The sequence below is a fragment of the Oncorhynchus masou genome, unplaced genomic scaffold, assembly GCF_036934945.1.
Source record: "Oncorhynchus masou masou isolate Uvic2021 unplaced genomic scaffold, UVic_Omas_1.1 unplaced_scaffold_1021, whole genome shotgun sequence".
NCBI classification, from domain to species: domain Eukaryota; kingdom Metazoa; phylum Chordata; class Actinopteri; order Salmoniformes; family Salmonidae; genus Oncorhynchus; species Oncorhynchus masou.
The window spans coordinates 19,357-40,759 of NW_026999897.1; the positions used below are offsets into that span (position 1 = coordinate 19,357).

Consider the following 21,403-nt stretch of genomic DNA (forward strand, 5'->3'; position numbering starts at 1 on the left):
TGCTGCTCCGTCGCAAACTCATGCACGCACCCTGATTTTCCGTGTCTTTTTCTTCGTGACAGACCGGGGTGATGTCGGGAAAGGACATTTTCCTATCGTTAAAGGGTGAGATACATTTTTAAAACCAGTGATTTAATTACAAAATATTTAGTACAAACGTTTTAAAGACTTGTTAGAATTAATGACCAAATTGTACTACTATTTAAACATGCATCATTAGTGTTTTATGTAAAAATATTGGAGGCCTACAGTTGTACATTATTACAAACTTTATAACATACCATTGTAGGAAAGACTATAAATTGCTTCTGAGAATCTACGTCTAACAGTCGCTTACCAATCACTTATGTCCAGTAGCCTTCAGAAATATCTATTAGGAGAGATTCACTTATTCACATCTATTTTTTAATCTGTCCTGGCAGCTAAATATTCGGGGCTGTGGGTTTGCGCTAAAGCTGTGGTAACATAGTGTCAAAGTATGTGCTCCACGTTCTGTCCCTAACTAGGAGGTGTTTCGAGACTTTTTTTGTTTTATAATGGTTACATGTTCAGTTCACACCCCTGCATTCTATATTATAAAGTAGGCTGTTGGTCTTTGAGGTCCGTTATGTCAATTTGCCTTTATACATCTCATTGACCTACTGTCAACTCCCTCAGTTGTAAACATCTACAATAATCATTAGACGTACGCGTCAGAGTTATCATACCCCGTGTCGGGTTTGTACAGAGTTGGTTAAATCCGCTCTTTTGCTCCCCACTTACATGGGTAATAATCTCCAAGCTGCTCTAAGCGGTGATGTTTTTGATGTCTCTAGGTTCATCTCTAGACTGTTGAATGAGGCCAGTTACAACTTTCTGACAAAACCTTTAAAGGTAGTTTGTGAAACCATTCAGTCGTGGATGTATGTAAAACATATTTAACACGTATTGCAGGTTACAGAAGCCTCCTGTTGTACTATGAATCCCCCCTCATCCCTGTTAGATCTTGATGTGTTGGCTCTCTATGTATGTACATGTTTATAATCCACATAGTGTGAATATTGTTTTCCATAAAGTTAATAAACCCCTAAACCCCCTCTTCCCCTATCGTTAAAGCGTGAGATACATTTTTAAAACCAGTGATTTAATTCAAAATATTTAGTACCTACATTTTAACACATGTTATAATTCCAAAATGTTTACTATTTCTTACAGATAAAGGGTCCGGTTAGCCCTGACCATTATCCGTTTCCAATTCACCATCGCAAAGACGCTTGCCCGATCCATCAAAACTCCGTAAGTTTTCCCTCCCTGTGTAGATCAACCGTCCTGCCTGTAAATCCTGGGTATGCCCACATCATTAATTAATAAGATGTGGAGAAAACTGTTTAGCCATAGTTAAAGGCCTTTCATAAAGAGGCTGTCATGATTGCCTGTGCCTCATGTTTAACACGTATTGCTTGTTACCGAACACTACTGTTGTACATTTAATATCCACTAGCAGATTTCGTCGCATTTGCACAAATTCTGTCCTGTTACTGTGGTCTTTTTAAAAGTCAATAAATATGTGTGTAAAGTGTACATGTTTGTTTCACTGTAGATTTGTTTAAGCCCTCCTAGAAACACCTAATTTCATCATCCCACAGCATTAATTAATAAGATGTGTAGAAAACTGTTTAGCCATAAGTAAAGGCCTTTCATAAAGCGGCTGTCATGATGAACCTGAATCTGAAATTACCTTTAGGATCTTTTCTTTGGGGTTCTAATCTCCCCAGGTGTGCAGGCCCTGCAAATCCTTAGGCTGGAGCCATCTGGAAGCTCTGTGCCTGTACATATAAAGAGAACTAAATAGGAAACTAGGCTGAGAAACATTATTTAGATGGCTGTTTAATTGTTGTTTAAAGCTTGAAATAGACACAATGCCAAGGGACCTTGTTTCTAACATACACGCACGCACGCACGCACACACACACACACACACACACACCTGCCACAGGAACAGGATTCATAGATAACAATTTCATTCACAATGCACAACTGGGTAGGGGTGTTCGTCCTTCAGCATACACGTTCCAAAAGTGTTACAAACACTCAACCCCCCCTCGTTCTGTGTTCCAACCAGGCCCCTAGACATCAATCACCATGACTACTTCAAAGGATGCCATTAAGATTTTCATTAAGGCCATTCTACTGCTAATGTTTGTCTATGGAGACTGCATGGCTGTGTGCTCAATTTTATACACCTGTCAGCAACAGGTGTGGCTGAAATAGCCAAATCCACAAATCTGAAGGGGTGTCCACATACTTAGTTTATCATATATATATTAAAAAATTAAGTAACCTTTATTTAACTAGGCAAGTCAGTTAAGAATAAATGATTTATTACAATGACGGTCTACCAGGGAACAGTGGGTTAACTGCCTTGTTCAGGGGCAGAACAACAGATGTTTACCTTGTCAGCCCCTGTTACTGTCCCAACGCTAAAACCACTAGGTTACCTGCCGCACCAAAAGTGTAATATAGTGTAATATGCACATGCATTTATACTAACTAGACACAGACGCACATATCACGTCAACGTTGGTTTGCTAAACTCATGCGCAGAAACACATTATCGGGTCTAACGGTCGTCTCACGCCGAACTGCGCATGTGCAGTCCGTTAAAGGCACTCCTTCGATTTCAAGTATTTTTGACTCAAATAATAACGTGTCAGTTTGTCACTTTTCACGAAGTTGGAGTAATAACATGTTCAGATACTTAATAAATTGGCTCCAATCTAGGTTTTGGCTTTAGATTTCGAGAAAATGTACAACTAAGGAATAATTTTTCACTTCTGACTTCTCAAACCCCAAATCACGGCATCGGTCGACTTCCTACAGTCTTCTTCCCAGCGGTCCCGGTAGACTCGGGATGTTGCGTCTGGGTTTAGGAATTCTGGTTATGTCATTTCCTCATGAAGTTGAAAGTAAGTTTGTAGTTGAATGCACTTACAAAATGGATGTTGAAACTGTGGCGCACATTTCTCTGTAATCATTAGAAGTCGGGTAAAAGTATTGATTTGAAGGAAAGAGGAGCAGATTCTGGTAAGTCCAGAGGCAACATACAAACTATTATAAAGTTTGGTCGTCATCAGACATCTAATAGTCAAGATTAGGTTTGATCTATGATCACTGATCATCATGTGTGTAGTGCTGGGGAGCGCGAGGGAGCACTTTCACTTTGAGAATACACGAAGAAAATATTCTGATCAATTCTAAATAAATTATATTTAATGACCTGGTAAATGGTAACGTTATTGTTACAAAAAATATACATTTCTACTAAGATTTTAGGACGGTTAGCTGAAGCTGAATAGTAAAAAAAATTGGAGGATGGATTTTATCCATCTTCTAAAACAGGGCTCTCCGATCCTGTTCCTGGAGAGATACCATCCTGTAGGTTTTCATTACTATTCAAAACTAGCAGTCCTGATTAAAATAATGAGTTGGTTTATAAGATAAATCATGCTATTTACAACTGGGATTAGAGTGAAACCCTACCGGAGGGTGGCGCTCCAGAAACAGGGTTGGAGTGAAACCCTACCGGAGGGTAGCGCTCCAGGAACAGGGTTGGAGTGAAACCCTACCGGAGGGTAGCGCTCCAGAAACAGGGTTGGAGTGAAACCCTACCGGAGGGTAGCGCTCCAGGAACAGGGTTGGAGAGACCTGAAAAAGACTCCCGGAGGGTAGCAAACGCTCAGAAACAGGGTTGAGTGAAACCCTACCGGAGGGTAGCGCTCCCTCCAGAAACAGGGTTGGAGTGAAACCCTACCGGAGGGTAGCGCTCCAGAAACAGGGTTGGAGTGAAACCCAGGAGGGTGGCTCTGCCTCTACAGAAACAGGGTTGGACTGATCTGAACAGGTTTAGACCGGAGGGTAGCGCTCCAGAAACAGGGTTGGAGAGACCTGTAATGAAAGACTATTCAATAGAATACATATGTCGATACAAACGTCGATACAAACGATACAAACGTTGATGTAATTATGACGTCATTTACATAGTTTGCTGCGCTCCCTCACCTAAAAAAAAAACATCACTGCTTATCATGCCGACTGACCTGATGGCCTCAGTTGAAAATGTTGTAAAAAATATCAGGCCGAGGCTACATTCTCTGTCCTGCTACTGGTAGGACTATAACATTATGTGAACTGATCTGAACAGGTTTAGACTGGTCATCTATGATATGTAGGTTATATACAGTACATTCTCTGTCCTGCTACTGGTAGGACTATAACATTATGTGAACTGATCTGAACAGGTTTAGGCTGGTCATCTATGATATGTAGGTTATATACAGTACATTCTCTGTCCTGCTACTGGTAGGACTATAACATTATGTGAACTGATCTGAACAGGTTTAGGCTGGTCATATATGATATGTAGGTTATATACAGTACATTCTCTGTCCAGTTACTGGTAGGACTATAACATTATGTGAACTGATCTGAACAGGTTTAGGCTGGTCATATATGATATGTAGGTTATATACAGTACATTCCCTGTCCTGCTTCTGGTAGGACTAAAACATTATGTGAACTGATCTGAACAGGTTTAGGCTGGTCATATATGATATGTAGGTTATATACAGTACATTCCCTGTCCTGCTACTGGTAGGACTATAACATTATGTGAACTGATCTGAACAGGTTTAGGCTGGTCATATATGATATGTAGGTTATAGCCGAGGTATAGACCTTGATCTGCATATCACAAACAAACTGCTATTATACATTATAACCTAGTCTACTTTACATAATATAACATATACATATTACATTTACATTTACATTTAAGTCATTTAGCAGACGCTCTTATCCAGAGCGACTTACAAATTGGTGAATTCACCTTCTGACATCCAGTGGAACAGCCACTTTACAATAGTGCATCTAAATCATTAAGGGGGAGGGGGGTGAGAAGGATTACTTATCCTATCCTAGGTATTCCTTGAAGAGGTGGGGTTTCAGGTGTCTCCGGAAGGTGGTGATTGACTCCGCTGTCCTGGCATCGTGAGGGAGTTTGTTCCACCATTGGGGGGCCAGAGCAGCGAACAGTTTTGACTGGGCTGAGCGGGAACTGTACTTCCTCAGTGGTAGGGAGGCGAGCAGGCCAGAGGTGGATGAACGCAGTGCCCTTGTTTGGGTGTAGGGCCTGATCAGAGCCTGGAGGTACTGCGGTGCCGTTCCCCTCAGAGCTCCGTAGGCAAGCACCATGGTCTTGTAGCGGATGCGAGCTTCAACTAACAACCCACCATTATACATTATAACCTAGTCTACTTTACATAATATAACATCTACATATCACTAACAACCCACTATTATACATTATAACCTAGTCTACTTTACATAATATAACTAATCACTAACAGCCCACTATTATACATTATAACCTAGTCTACTTTACATAATGTAACATCTACATATCACTAACAGCCCACTACTATACATTATAACCTAGCCTACTTTACATAATATAACATCAATTACTTGATGCAATAAAACTTTGGCCTGACCCAATAAATGAAGATAACATAATGAATATAGACCAGGGCGTGACAGGATCAATGATTTCCCCCTCAGATCAATCATGTCCGTTCTATCCCTTCTGTCTACAATCTCAGAAACATTTAGAAAAGAACAGATTGAAAGACAATAAATATCCTACTTTTAGTGAATACAAATAATTGTGTTACTGTACTGTCTAGAACAACCTTAACAAAGAGTGACTTATTATTTTTATTGTTGCTGTTGTCAGGATTTGGCCAGGGTTGTTCCGGGTTTTGGTCACTAGATGCCCCCATTGTGCTTTTTGACCTTATGTTTTTTCCCTTGTTCCCCATTATTATTTGCACCTGTACCTCGTTTTTCCCCTGATTGTATTTAAACCCTTAGTTTCCCTCAGTTCTGTGCTCTGTGTTTGTATGTTAGCACCCAGCCCTAGTGTTCTGTGTTTTCCTGTCGATTCCGGTGGATGCTCTTGTGGAATTCTGTTTTTGTTTTTGAGTGTCTCTTGAGGCTTTTTTGTGCTATTCCTACCACCTTTTGGATTTGCCATTTTTGTATTTAAGGACTTCTCCTTTTTACTTTATTAAATACACCGTCTTAAGTACTGCTGAGTCTGCCTCATCTTCTGGGTTCTGCTGACTATTCGTGGCTCAGTTGGTTAAGTGACTGTTTCTCACTCCGGACACCCAGGTTCGTAACCGGGTCCTGACAGAAACACAGAGCCAAAAATGAACCCAGAGGCAGCCAGTTCCCAGGACCTTTTTGCCATGCTGTCCCACCACCAGGAGACTGTCCAACGCCACGAAGCCGCCCTGGTTCAGCAAGAGGCCTTAATGGCTAGACATTCTCATCTTCTGTCGGAGATGCTGACTTCCATTAAGCAAATATCTGATCGTCTTACCCCGGCAACAGTTCCCGTCCCAGTACCTCAGATTCACGTACCCATGGCAGTTAACCCCTGGCTGAACCTCGTCTTCCACCTCCCCAACGGTTCTCAGGTGATCCAAGTGCTTGTAAAGGGTTTCTCACCCAATGTTCTCTCTCCTTTGAGCTACAACCCTCGTCGTTTCCCACCGACCGGTCTAAGATCGCTTATATCATCACCCTGCTGTCGGAAAAAGCCCTGGCCTGGGCTACTGCTGTGTGGGATGCCCATAGTTCCTGCTGTGCCAGCTACTCTGCCTTTGCTGAGGAATTCAAACGAGTGTTTCAAGGCCCAAGCAGTGGTTCTGACTCAGCCAAACAGCTCCTGACTTTCCACCAAGGTTGGCGCAGCGTGACGGACTATGCCATCCAGTTCTGCACGGTGGCAGCAGCAAGTGGCTGGAACAACGAGGCGCTCACGGTGTGCTTTCTGAAAGGCCTTTCCGACACTATCCAAGATGAACTGGCCACTCGGGAACCACCGGACAATCTCGAGTCCCTGATCAAGTTGGCCTCACGCATTGACCAGCGTCTGAGAGAGAGAACTCAACCGTAGACCTCTAGCCCCTATCAGTCCCAGCTCCGAGTCCCCACCTTTATCCTCGCTGGCTCCATCGGAACCCATGCAGATTGGACGCATCTCCCAGGCTGAGAGAGATCGCCGGATGAGGAGCGACGCTGTCTATATTGCGGCAAACCGGGCCATTTCCGTTCCACGTGTCCCGGGCTCCAGGGAAACGCTCTGTCCCGTACAGACCGGGGGAACTGTAACGGGAAACTTAACCTCCTCCCATCCGTCCAACTCCCGTCTGCTCATTCCAGTCACCCTCTCCTGGGACAACCACAAGCTTCACCTTCAAGCCTTGGTAGACTCTGGAGCCGCAGGTATTCATGGATGGTGTCTGGGCGAAGGAGAATGGCGTTCCCTCTGAACCTCTAAGTGAACCCATGAGGGTCACTACATTGGATGGAAGCCCTTTGGGATCTGGACTTGTCACTCATGTCACTACCTCCTTGCGACTTTCAGTTTCACAACACCAGGAATTGATGAACTTTCATTTGATCTCCTGTTCCGAGTTCCCTCTCGTCCTTGGATACCCCTGGCTTCACAGCCATAACCCTCACATCGACTGGTCTGTGGTCACTATCAAGCAGTGGGGTCCTACGTGCCAAGCTACTTGTATTTTCCAGAATTCCCGAGTTCTACTCCCGAGTCTTTAGAATCCATCGACCTGACCCGAGTTCCCGAGTGTTACCATGACCTCAAACTGGTGTTTAGCAAACAGAGGGCCACCATGCTACCACCCCATAGACCTTACGATTGCCCCATCGACCTGTTTCCGGGCACTTGCCCCCCAGGGGTCGGATCTTTTCCCTATCTCCACCCGAACGAGCTGCTATGGATACCTACATCAAGGACGCTCTGGAAGCAGGCCTCATGCGTCCATCCACCTCCCCGGCGGGAGCAGGGTTTTTCTTTGTGGCCAAGAAAGACGGTGGATTACGTCCTTGCATCGACTACCGGGGACTCAATGCCATAACCGTCCGTAACCGTTACCCGCTACCCCTTATGGCCACAGCCTTCGAGCTGCTCCAGGAAGCAGTTGTTTTCACTAAGCTTGACCTGCGGAACGCATACCATCTTGTGCGGATCAGACCTGGTGACGAGTGGAAGACCGCTTTCAACACGCCTACTGGTCACTATGAATACTTGGTGATGCCCTTCGGCCTGACCAACGCCCCAGCGGTGTTCCAAGCGCTCATAAACGATGTGCTTAGGGATATGCTTAACATATTTGTGTTCGTTTACTTGGATGACATCCTCATCTTTTCGAGCTCCCTTCAAGAACACACTAAGCATGTCAGACAAGTACTCAAACGCCTCCTGGACAGCCATCTGTACGTTAAGCCGGAAAAATGTGAATTCCATTCATCCCGAGTACAATTCCTGGGATTTGTAGTGGAACCCGGTCGAGTCCAAATGGACCCCAGGAAGGTAGGGGCGGTAGCGGATTGGCCCACCCCCAAATCCGTTAAGGAAGTTCAGCGTTTCCTGGGCTTCACAAACTTTTACCGCAAGTTCATCAAGAACTTCAGCTTGGTGGCAGCCCCTCTCTCAGCTTTAACCAAGGGTGGCAATGCAAGGTTTTTGTGGGGAAGAGAAGCTGAGACGGCCTTCCAAGGACTCAAGCAGCGCGTTCTCTCTGCTCCCATCCTGATACTACCGACTACGGATGAACCATTTGTGGTGGAGGTAGATGCATCAGAGGTTGGTGTTGGAGCTGTCCTGTCTCAGAGGGGTGAAGACAAGAAGCTTCATCCGTGCGCTTTCTTCTCACACCGGCTTACCCCGACTGAGAGGAACTACGATGTGGGGGATCGTGAACTCCTAGCGGTTAAGATGGCATTGAAGGAATGGAGACACTGGCTCGAGGGCTTCTCACCCGTTTCAAGTGCTTACGGACCACAAAAATCTGGAGTATATCCAGCAGGCGAAGCGGTTGAACTCTAGATAAGCTAGATGGTCTCTTTTCTTCAATCGATTCCAGTTTATCCTCACCTATCGGCCCGGGTCGAAGAATCTCAAACCGGATGCCCTGTCCCGAGTCTACGCTCCTGCCATTCGAGATGACACGGACATGCCTGTCCTTCCTGCTGCTAAGATTGTGGCTCCGATCTCGTGGCATGTTGAGGATACCGTGAGACGTGCTCAAGCTAGCGAACCGGACCCGAAAGGAGGTCCTGCCAATCGGTTGTTTGTCCCCAAGGCAGTGAGGACTCAGGTCCTTCTGTGGGGGCACTCCTCTCGCCTCACCTGTCATCCGGGCGTAGGTCGCACCTTGGAGTTCATCCAGCGTAAGTTCTGGTGGCCTACCATAAGAGAAGACGTTGCCACTTTCGTCAATGCCTGTCCCGTGTGCTGCCAGGGCAAATCTTCTCACCTCCGCCCTCAAGGACTCCTTCACCCTTTACCTGTTCCCCACAGACCCTGGTCCCATATCTCATTGGACTTTATTACTGGACTTCCTCCACCCCATGGCAATACTACTATCCTAGTCATAATCGACAGGTTTTCAAAGGCGGCCAGGTTCGTCCCTCTGACTAAGTTACCTTCTGCCAAGGAAACGGCTGAGTTGGTAATTAATCATGTGTTCCGAGTCTTCGGCATTCCTCAAGATATGGTTTCTGACAGAGGTCCCCAGTTCGCCTCAAGGTTTTGGAAGGCCTTCTGCCAACTCATGGGGGCTTCTGCCAGTCTATCTTCAGGGTACCATCCGGAGTCCAACGGCCAAACAGAGAGGATGAATCAAGAGCTGGAAACCACCCTCCGATGTATGACTCGTGACAACCCGTCCACATGGTCATCCTTTATTGTTTGGGCCGAATACGCGCACAACACCTTGCGCTCCTCCTCCACTGGTATGTCCCCGCACGAGTCAGTTTGGCTATGCTCCTCCATTGTTCCCGGACCAGGAGGCAGAAGTCAGAGTGCCTTCAGCCTTGAAGTTCGTCAGACGCTGTCGGCTTATGTGGAGGAAGACCCGTCTTAATCTTATGCGTTCCTCACAGAGGTACCAACAACAAGCCAACAGACGTCGCCGTCCCGGGCCTACCCTGCGCCCCGGCCAGAGAGTCTGGCTCTCCACAAGAAACTTACCTCTACGGGTGGAGTCTCGCAAGCTGTCCCAAAAATACATCGGTCCCTTCAAGGTTGCCAGGAGAGTTAACCCAGTTTATCGCCTACACTTACCCAGATCCCTTAAGATTAATCCCACATTTCACATTTCATTGTTAAAACCTGTTGTTTTTTCTCCCCTTGTCCCGGCAGACAGACCTCCCCCTCCGCCTCGTGTCATTGGAGGCCAGCCGGCTTATACCGTCCATCGGATACTGGATTCCCGCCGGGTGCAGCGGTCCTGGCAGTATCTGGTGGACTGGGAAGGCTACGGTCCCGAGGAGCGCTCCTGGGTTCCTGCCAAAGACATCCTGGACCCTGACCTCATTCGTCAGTTCAGGGCCCTCCACCCTGAGAGAGCTGGTAGGAACGTCAGGAGCCGTTCCTAGGGGGGGGGATTCTGTCAGGATTTGGCCAGGGTTGTTCCGGGTTTTGGTCACTAGATGCCCCCATTGTGCTTTTTGACCTTATGTTTTTTCCCTTGTTCCCCATTATTATTTGCACCTGTACCTCGTTTTTCCTAATTGTATTTAAACCCTTAGTTTCCCTCAGTTCTGTGCTCTGTGTTTGTATGTTAGCACCCAGCCCTAGTGTTCTGTGTTTTCCTGTCGATTCCGGTGGATGCTCTTGTGGAATTCTGTTTTTGTTTTTGAGTGTCTCTTGAGGCTTTTTGTGCTATTCCTACCACCTTTTGGATTTGCCATTTTTGTATTTAAGGACTTCTCCTTTTTACTTTATTAAATACACCGTCTTAAGTACTGCTGTGTCTGCCTCATCTTCTGGGTTCTGCTGACTATTCGTGGCTCAGTTGGTTAAGTGACTGTTTCTCACTCTGGAGACCCAGGTTCGTAACCGGGTCCTGACAGCTGTACTGTCTATAACTACCTTAACAAACAGTGACTTATTATTATTATTGTTGCTGTACTGTCTATAACTACCTTAACAAACAGTGACTTATTATTATTATTATTATTGTTATTATTGTTGTTGTACTGTCTAAAACTACCTTAACAAACAGTGACTTATTATTGTTGTTGCTGTACTGTCTAGAACTACCTTAACAAACAGTGACTTATTATTATTATTATTATTGTTGCTGTACTGTCTAGAACTACCTTCACAAACAGTGACTTATTATTATTATTATTATTGTTGCTGTACTGTCTAGAACTACCTTCACAAACAGTGACTTATTATTATTCCAGACAGTTGCCATGGAGATGAAATGTCACAACTACATATTCATGTGATTGCATTAAATCACCTGATTGTTTCTATATGTCTGTTAGTAAATGTTTTATTTCTCAAAAGAGACAATGGATAAATGTGAACAATTGACATTCAGAAATTAGTTGTCACCATATTAACCACAACCAACATGTTGGATCTCTGTTTAGGGGTCAGTGCTCTAAAATGAGTCTCTCTGGGGAGAGAGAGGAGGGGGGCCCTGCCTCTAAAATGAGTCTCTCTGGGGAGAGAGAGGAGGGGGGCCCTGCCTCTAAAATGCATCTCTCTGGGGGACATGACACCAAAGCTAAGAGGTAAGATGACCATTTATAAAGAATTTATCGAGTTCATAAAAAAAATAAATAGCTATCTTAAGATGAAACACGATATATCCATTGTTTATCAGGAATGGAATGTTGGTATCCTGTATATCTGACTGTGATATGTGGTTGTCTCACCTTGATATCTTAAGATGAATGCACTTACTGTAAATCACTCTGGATAAGAGCATCTGCTCAATCAGGGGTTCTCAATCCGGGGTCTGTGGAGGTACTGCAGGGGTTCTCAATCCGGGGTCTGTGGAGGTACTGCAGGGGTTCTCAATCCGGGGTCTGTGGAGGTACTGCAGGGGTTCTCAATCCGGGGTCTGTGGAGGTACTGCAGGGGTTCTCAATCCGGGGTCTGTGGAGGTACTGCAGGGGTTCTCAATCCGGGGTCTGTGGAGGTACTGCAGGGGTTCTCAATCCGGGGTCTGTGGAGGTACTGCAGGGGTTCTCAATCCGGGGTCTGTGGAGGTACTGCAGGGTTCTCAATCCGGGGTCTGTGGAGGTACTGCAGGGGTTCTCAATCCGGGGTCTGTGGAGGTACTGCAGGGGTTCTCAATCCGGGGTCTGTGGAGGTCCTGCAGGGGTTCTCAATCCGGGATCTGTGGAGGTACAGCAGGGGTTCTCAATCCGGGGTCTGTGGAGGTACTGCAGGGGTTCTCAATCCGGGGTCTGTGGAGGTACTGCAGGGGTTCTCAATCCGGGGTCTGTGGAGGTACTGCAGGGGTTCTCAATCCGGGGTCTGTGGAGGTACTGCAGGGGTTCTCAATCCGGGGTCTGTGGAGGTACTGCAGGGGTTCTCAATCCGGGATCTGTGGAGGTACAGCAGGGGTTCTCAATCCGGGGTCTGTGGAGGTACTGCAGGGGTTCCACGGCACCCTGACTGTACTCGTTGCAATGTACAACTCTTCACACCCGTTTAACAACTCTAAATATCTTTGGCATAGTAGGTATCAAGTCCCTTGCCAATAATGTTGCCTACAACGTTGCAACAATGTTCATTTTCATCAAACTCATATTACACCCTAGATGCCTTCAAATGCCCAATTTATAGCCATGCCCAATTTAGGACTATTATTTAAGAATGTGATGTTGTGCTCCAAAGGGAGAACTTGAAATAACATGATGCAAACATGTTTATTATTATACACTCTCAAATAACATGATGTAGATAATGAAATCATCAAACGAAAAAAGTGTTTAGAAAACAAGGTTCCTTATAGAGCCAAAAGGGCTTCTATCACTTCCTTAAAATATGAAATCAATAAAAGTTATATATATTTTGGGGTTCAGTGAAGAAGAACCTCTAGAGTTCTGATCAACAAAAGGTTCATGTTTTGAGGATGTGAACCCAGCAGCCCTCCAGTGGTCAGATCAATTCCACCTGTTTTTTCCAGCGCCCGGCCCGGGATTCGAACCAGCCACCTTTCGGTCACAGCTCCAACTCCAACCTGAGTTAATCTTCAAAAATAAGCACGAGTTAATCTGCCAAAATGAAGACAAAATGCTATGCAGTTATACATAATTATTATACATAACTCATTGCCAAAAGCACAAGACATACTGTTGCATGTAGGTCTATATTATTTATGGGTTGATCACATAGAAATATAAAAACATTATTTTTAACTACTGCAATGCAATTACATGTGGCACAGGAACCACTGACTCACAGCCGCTTACGCGCAGAGTGGACTGAGGTGATCTTGGGGAATAACGACGGAGTTTGTTACAGTGTTGAGACACCGAAGTTTACTGTTCAATTTGTTTTTTTCTTTACGGTCAGGGACAGTGTGAGTGTAGCCAGATCCTTTTCACCCTCTATCCTTGTTTCATTTTGTGGTTCACCGGATTCATCATCGAGACGAGGGACAGACGAACGACCTGCTAACTAACCAAGCTAGTCGGTACAGCTCGGTAAACTAGCTAGCTACTCTACCAGCAGCATCCTAGTTATCCTAGCTAGTCGGTACAGCTCGGTAATCTAGCTAGCTACTCTACCAGCAGCATCCTAGTTATCCTTGCTAGTCGGTACAGCTCGGTAAGCGAGCTAGCTACTCTACCAGCAGCATCCTAGTTATCCTAGCTAGTCGGTACAGCTCGGTAAGCGAGCTAGCTACTCTACCAGCAGCATCCTATTTATCCTAGCTAGTCGGTACAGCTCGGTAAGCGAGCTAGCTACTCTACCAGCAGCATCCTAGTTATCCTAGCTAGTCGGTACAGCTCGGTAAGCGAGCTAGCTACTCTACCAGCAGCATCCTAGTTATCCTAGCTAGTCGGTACTGCTCGGTAATCTAGCTAGCTACTCTACCAGCAGCATCCTAGTTACCATAGCTACCACTACATCATCACCGGCTGTCTGCATTTCTTGTGGACCGATGGAGCTCCCCGGTTGTTTCTTCCACCTGTTAAATCCCGGTGAGGCTTCTCCCTCTCTCGTTGACGGATGCTGTCTACCTCTGTCCGGTTCTCCTCTCTTCACTAGATGGACGGTAACTTTAGTGTTTAACCCGTCTGTGTCCAAGGACCGAACTTTTGAATATTATTGTCAGGGCGCCTCAATAGCAGGTATTGAACAGCGGGTAAATAATCACTAGTCAGAACCTCAACCTCAGTAGACATTCATTATAAAAATCATCTTAATATCTGATATTGCGAGTAAACAACCTCGAGAATGCGTCTTCCAGCCCTCCAAGTAATTACATCATTCAACCCTCCCGGTTAGTAAATTTACCTGAACATCCCCCGGAGAAGGCAGAGTAACGACACCAGCCTTTCAGCGGGGCTGACAGACTGACGACAACGCTCGCGACGCTAAATTAATGTTGTTATTAAAAATGACACACTGCTCGCGCCATTAACTAGAAGTCAGTTCTATTTGAGACGCAGTTCGCGCTGCATCTCCTCATTGGTTAATAGAAGCAGGTACCCATGTGCCATCTTATTTAGCAAAAAAATTAATTTAACATAAACATAACTTCTTTAAACAATAAAAGCTAATTTACGAACATTCCTGAAAATGGATAAATAGCTTTTTGGAATGAAACTCTGCTTATGTTTCCCCATCTGAGCTCAGAGTAGATGAGATGTAATGTTTGTCTCTGTTGTGTTGAAGACCAATCCAGCCGGAGAGACCAGCCTCCCCTGTTCCCAGCTGTGTGTCCATGAAGAGTGACTGGTCTATGGAACCTCCTATAAACTTTAGAGAGGGAGACTTTTCTACTGAACAAAGGTAAGAAGAACTCATGGGTCCTGGTCAGTGAGTTAAACAACACTGTCTCTAGTCATTTCTCCTCTCCCACCTTCCCATTTATTTGTGTTGTTTTCATAATCCATAGGCTAATAATTTTGTCCATTTCCATAGTCCTAAAACAATATTAAACAAACACAACATTCCCTCACTGTGTGTGTGTATACCTGGTCCCCTACACATTGACTCAGTACTGGTACTCCTTGTTGCCTCATTCTTGTTATTTTGTGTTGCTATTTCCTTATTTTTATTTACAAGGAACAAGGAGAACGTAGCGCGTCCTGTGAACACGTCAGGGTTCCATGGCCGCAGGAAAACCCGTACAAACAGGACCAGAAGCACAACAAGGTAACACGTCTGGTGAACACGTCAGGGTTCCATATCCTCAGGAAAACCTGTACAAACTGGATCAGCAGCACTACAAGGTAACACGTCTGGTGAACACGTCAGGGTTCCATGGCCGCAGGCAGACCAGCAGAAACTGGACCAGAAGCACAACAAGGTAACACGTCTGGTGAACACGTCAGGGTTCCATATCCTCAGGAAAACCAGTACAAACTGGATCAGCAGCACTACAAGGTAACACGTCTGGTGAACACGTCAGGGTTCCATGGCCGCAGGCAGACCAGCAGAAACTGGACCAGAAGCACAACAAGGTAACACGTCTGGTGAACACGTCAGGGTTCCATGGCCGCAGGCAGACCAGCAGAAACTGGACCAGAAGCACAACAAGGTAACACGTCTGGTGAACACGTCAGGGTTCCATATCCTCAGGAAAACCAGTACAAACTGGACCAGAAGCACAACAAGGTAACACGTCTGGTGAACACGTCAGGGTTCCATATCCTCAGGCAGACCAGCAGAAACTGGACCAGAAGCACAACAAGGTAACACGTCTGGTGAACACGTCAGGGTTCCATGGCCGCAGGAAAACCAGTACAAACTGGACCAGCAGCACAACAAGGTAACACGTCTGGTGAACACGTCAGGGTTCCATATCCTCAGGCAGACCAGCAGAAACTGGACCAGCAGCACAACAAGGTAACACGTCTGGTGAACACGTCAGGGTTCCATATCCTCAGGCAGACCAGCAGAAACTGGACCAGAAGCACAACAAGGTAACACGTCTGGTGAACACGTCAGGGTTCTATGGCCGCAGGAAAACCCGTACAAACTGGACCAGCAGCACAACAAGGTAACACGTCTGGTGAACACGTCAGGGTTCCATGGCCGCAGGCAGACCAGCAGAACCTGAACCAGAAGCAGAACAAGGTAACACGTCTGGTGAACACGTCAGGGTTCCATGGCCGCAGGCAGACCAGCAGAAACTGGACCAGAAGCACAACAAGGTAACACGTCTGGTGAACACGTCAGGGTTCCATGGCCGCAGGTAGACCAGCAGAAACTGGACCAGAAGCACAACAAGGTAACACGTCTGGTGAACACGTCAGGGTTCCATATCCTCAGGAAAACCAGTACAAACTGGATCAGCAGCACTACAAGGTAACACGTCTGGTGAACACGTCAGGGTTCCATGGCCGCAGGCAGACCAGCAGAAACTGGACCAGAAGCACAACAAGGTAACACGTCTGGTGAACACGTCAGGGTTCCATATCCTCAGGCAGACCAGCAGAAACTGGACCAGAAGCACACCAAGGTAACACGTCTGGTGAACACGTCAGGGTTCCATGGCCGCAGGAAAACCAGTACAAACTGGACCAGCAGCACAACAAGGTAACACGTCTGGTGAACACGTCAGGGTTCCATATCCTCAGGCAGACCAGCAGAAACTGGACCAGAAGCACAACAATGTAACACGTCTTGTGAACACGTCAGGGTTCCATGGCCGCAGGAAAACCAGTACAAACTGGACCAGCAGCACAACAAGGTAACACGTCTGGTGAACACGTCAGGGTTCCATATCCGCAGGCAGACCAGCAGAAACTGGACCAGCAGCACAACAAGGTAACACGTCTGGTGAACAGGGCAGAGTTCCATATCCGCAGGAAAACCAGTACAAACTGGACCAGCAGCACAACAAGGTAACACGTCTGGTGAACAGGGCAGAGTTCCATATCCGCAGGCAGACCAGCAGAAACTGGACCAGCAGCACAACAAGGTAACACGTCTGGTGAACAGGGCAGAGTTCCATATCCGCAGGAAAACCAGTACAAACTGGACCAGCAGCACTACAAGGTAACACGTCTGGTGAACAGGGCAGAGTTCCATATCCGCAGGAAAACCAGTACAAACTGGACCAGCAGCACAACAAGGTAACACGTCTGGTGAACAGGGCAGAGTTCATATCCTCAGTCAGACCAGCAGAAACTGGACCAGCAGCACAACAAGGTAACACGTCTGGTGAACAGGGCAGAGTTCATATCCTCAGTCAGACCAGCAGAAACTGGACCAGCAGCACAACAAGGTATCACGTCTGGTGAACAGGGCAGAGTTCATATCCTCAGTCAGACCAGCAGAAACTGGACCAGCAGCACAACAAGGTATCACGTCTGGTGAACAGGTCAGAGTTCATATCCTCAGTCAGACCAGTACAAACTGGACCAGCAGCACTACAAGGTAACACGTCTGGTGGAGCCTGTGTCAGTACTGATAGGATGGAAAGAAAGGGAGCGCTGCTCTCAGATCAGCTTTCTCCATTCAAATATGTTCTTAACATTATAATTATGTCACAATACTGACCACGGATCAGGTTCTATTATCACCTCTGGCTGCAAATATTGAGGTGGCTTTTTCTAACGCTTACCCAATAAAAATGCACTAAATCACAGACTTGGAAGATCATTGTGTTCATGTTAGGCTCCACACCATGAAATATATTGAGACAAATTACAGACAGTAGCACATCATTGTGTTCATGTTAGGCTCCACATCATGAAATATATTGAGACAAATTACAGACAGTAGCACATCATTGTGTTCATGTTAGGCTCCACATCATGAAATATATTGAGACAAATTACAGACAGTAGCACATCATTGTGTTCATGTTAGGCTCCACATCATGAAATATATTGAGACAAATTACAGACAGTAGCACATCATTGTGTTCATGTTAGGCTCCACATCATGAAATATATTGAGACAAATTACAGACAGTAGTCTGAAAGTAGGAAAATATAACTAAATTGATCAAACATGAAATGTATTTCAATATTATTGAAATAGGCCTATAGCCTGCTGTTTATATGTTAACGCAGTCACCTTGGTCTTCATTTGAAGCATATTTTTACACTTAGCTAGTTTGTAAAATTGTATTTGCATGGAATGGAAAATGGAAGCCAAGCATCTCCAAAAAATGTACTAAGAAAAATATGTACATATTTTTTTATTTAATGTATCTTTCGTGTTTCATAATTTTGCTTCAATTGGCAAGAGGCTGAATGTTTCTCACCGGAGAAAACATCTGAGTGAAACAGCACCTCTCTGTCCTCTCTCTGTATCTGAAGCCCATCTGTATGTTGCTGTAAGGTCAAAAATAATATGACATTGTTGCTGCCCGTAGCATTGAATTGAGTGATTCCTGCGAGCATTTAGCCTCCCTTCATAATAAAAAAAATAATTAAATAATAGCTAAAGAGTTGAACTGAGTTTAACTGTAAATGGTCGCACCAATAAAAACATTTTTTAAAATACCGACAAATCTATTTTTTATGTTTTTATTTGTTAAATGTTACTGTAAAACCAGATATATATTATTCATGTGTAAAACCTAGCAGTACTACTGATTTCACTGAGAGTGAGGCAGATATATATTATTACTGTGTAAAACCTAGCAGTTCTACTGATTTCTCTGAGAGTGAGGCAGATATATATTATTACTGTATAAAACCTAGCAGTTCTACTGATTTCTCTGAGAGTGAGGTAGATGTTTAGCATTTAGCAAAATAACATGATTATTTGTCTCTCTGAAATGAAACCATCAAGTGATAGATTTTAAACAAATACATGTCTGCCATTGAACAACCCCTTGCCATGATTAGATGGCGAAAAAACACACCAATCCCGTTCAATATATCTTATTGAGATGAATGCAAATTTACCAACATGTCTGAAAATGTATATAAAGCAATATGAAACTCTTCTTATGTTTCTGAGCTCAGAGTAGATGAGAGATGTTGTCATGACTTCAGCTGAAGTCGGCTCCTCTCCTTGTTCGTTCGGTGACATCACGGCTTTCCATCGCCGCTCCATTTCTCACTTGTCCATTTGTTTTGTCTTGTTCCATACACACCTGGATTTCATTACACAATAAATCTACATGTATTTAGTTCTATGTTCCCCATCATGTCTTTGTGTCTAACTGTTTATTGCTAATGGTGTTTCACTTTTGTATTCACGTTCTGTGTTTTTTGGCCACTATGATGTCATATGCCTCTTTTTGACAGGAATAAAAGAGAGCCTGTTTACTCTACTCTGCTCTCCTGCACCTGACTTTGCCTCCCTTACACAGCCTTAACAGATGTCATGTTTGTCTCTGTTGTGTTGAAGACCAATCAAGCAGGAGAGACCAGCCTCCCCTGTTCCCAGATGTGTGTCCATGAAGAGTAACCAGTCTATGGGTCATCCTACAAACTTTAGAGAGAGAGACTTTTCTACTGAACAAAGGTAAGAAGAACTCATGGGTCCTGGTCAGTGAGTTAAACAACACTGTCTCTAGTCATTTCTCCTCTCCCATTTTCCCATTTATTGTTGTTTTTTCATAATCCATAGGCTAATCATTTTGTTGATTTTCATGGTAACACGTCAGGTGAAGCATGTATCAATACTGATAGGATAGAAAGAAGGGAGATCTGCTCTCAGATCAGCTTTCTCCATTCAATCTTTCCTTAACATTATCATGATTTCACAATTCTGACCACGATTAAACTTCATTTTAATGCAGACATCTCGTTTTTGATTTGAAGCAAATTTATATACGTCCCTTGTTTGAAACAATTGCAAAGACATTGGCAACTTTGAATTTGTAGTCAACTTTGTTCTGAATTTATCGATGTCACAGAGAGACGGATAAACCATGTGATTCTATTTTTAGCAGAGATCTTCTGTATATAAAGTCACTTGGGGAAGGGCAAAAAAACATCTAACAACACAATCAGCTGTTCTACGAGTGGTTTAAGATTACTCAGCTGTTCTAGTGGTCTGAGGCAGGTGGTAGATTACTCAGCTGTTCTAGTGGTCTGATGCAGGAGGTGTTAGATTACTAAGCTGTTCTAGTGGTCTGAGGCAGGAGGTGTTAGATTACTCAGCTGTTCTAGTGGTCTGAGGCAGGAGGTGTTAGATTACTCAGCTGTTCTAGTGGTCTGAGGTGTTAGATTACTCAGCTGTTCTAGTGGTCTGAGACAGGTGTTAGATTACTCAGCTGTTCTAGTGGTCTGAGGCAGGTGTTAGATTACTCAGCTGTTCTAGTGGTCTGAGGCAGGTGTTAGATTACTCAGCTATTCTAGTGGTCTGAGAGAGGAGGTAGATTACTCAGCTGTTCTAGTGGTCTGAGGCAGGTGTTAGATTACTCAGCTGTTCTAGTGGTCTGAGACAGGTGTTAGATTACTCAGCTGTTCTAGTGGTCTGAGAGAGGAGGTAGATTAATCAGCTGTTCTAGTGGTCTGAGACAGGTGTTAGATTACTCAGCTGTTCTAGTGGTCTGAGACAGGTGGTAGATTACTCAGCTGTTCTAGTGGTCTGAGACAGGTGTTAGATTACTCAGCTGTTCTACTGGTCTGAGACAGGTGGTAGATTACTCAGCTGTTCTAGTGGTCTGAGACAGGTGTTAGATTACTCAGCTGTTCTACTGGTCTGAGACAGGTGTTAGATTACTCCGCTGTTCTAGTGGTCTGATGCAGGTGTTAGATTACTCCGCTGTTCTAGTGGTCTGATGCAGGAGGTGTTAGATTACTCAGCTGTTCTAGTGGTCTGAGGCAGGTGGTAGATTACTCAGCTGTTCTAGTGGTCTGAGGCAGGTGGTAGATTACTCAGCTGTTCTAGTGGTCTGAGACAGGTGTTAAATTACTCAGCTGTTCTAGTGGTCTGAGGCAGGTGTTAAATTACTCAGCTGTTCTAGTGGTCTGAGGAAGGTGTTAAATTACTCAGCTGTTCTAGTGGTCTGAGGCAGGTGTTAGATTACTCAGCTATTCTAGTGGTCTGAGAGAGGAGGTAGATTACTCAGCTGTTCTAGTGGTCTGAGGCAGGTGTTAAATTACTCAGCTGTTCTAGTGGTCTGAGGCAGGTGTTAGATTACCCAGCTGTTCTAGTGTTCTGAGGCAGGTGTTAGATTACTCAGCTGTTCTAGTGTTCTGAGGCAGGTGTTAAATTACTCAGCTGTTCTAGTGGTCTGAGACAGGTGGTAGATTACTCAGCTGATCTAGTGGTCTGAGGCAGGAGGTGTTAGATTACTCAGCTGTTCTAGTGGTCTGAGGTGTTAGATTACTCAGCTGTTCTAGTGGTCTGAGACAGGTGTTAGATTACTCA

The 21,403-nt window shown here is 45.0% G+C and overlaps 1 long non-coding RNA gene across 1 annotated transcript; it reads left to right on the top strand.

Moving 5' to 3' along the window:
* On the top strand, nucleotides 1-19,499 carry LOC135528696 (uncharacterized). The gene is made up of 4 exons (XR_010453575.1): nucleotides 1-105; nucleotides 1,195-1,275; nucleotides 11,518-11,661; nucleotides 19,430-19,499. It is a non-coding gene; the product is annotated as an uncharacterized LOC135528696 (long non-coding RNA).
* The last annotated feature ends 1,904 nt before the right edge of the window (nucleotides 19,500-21,403 follow it).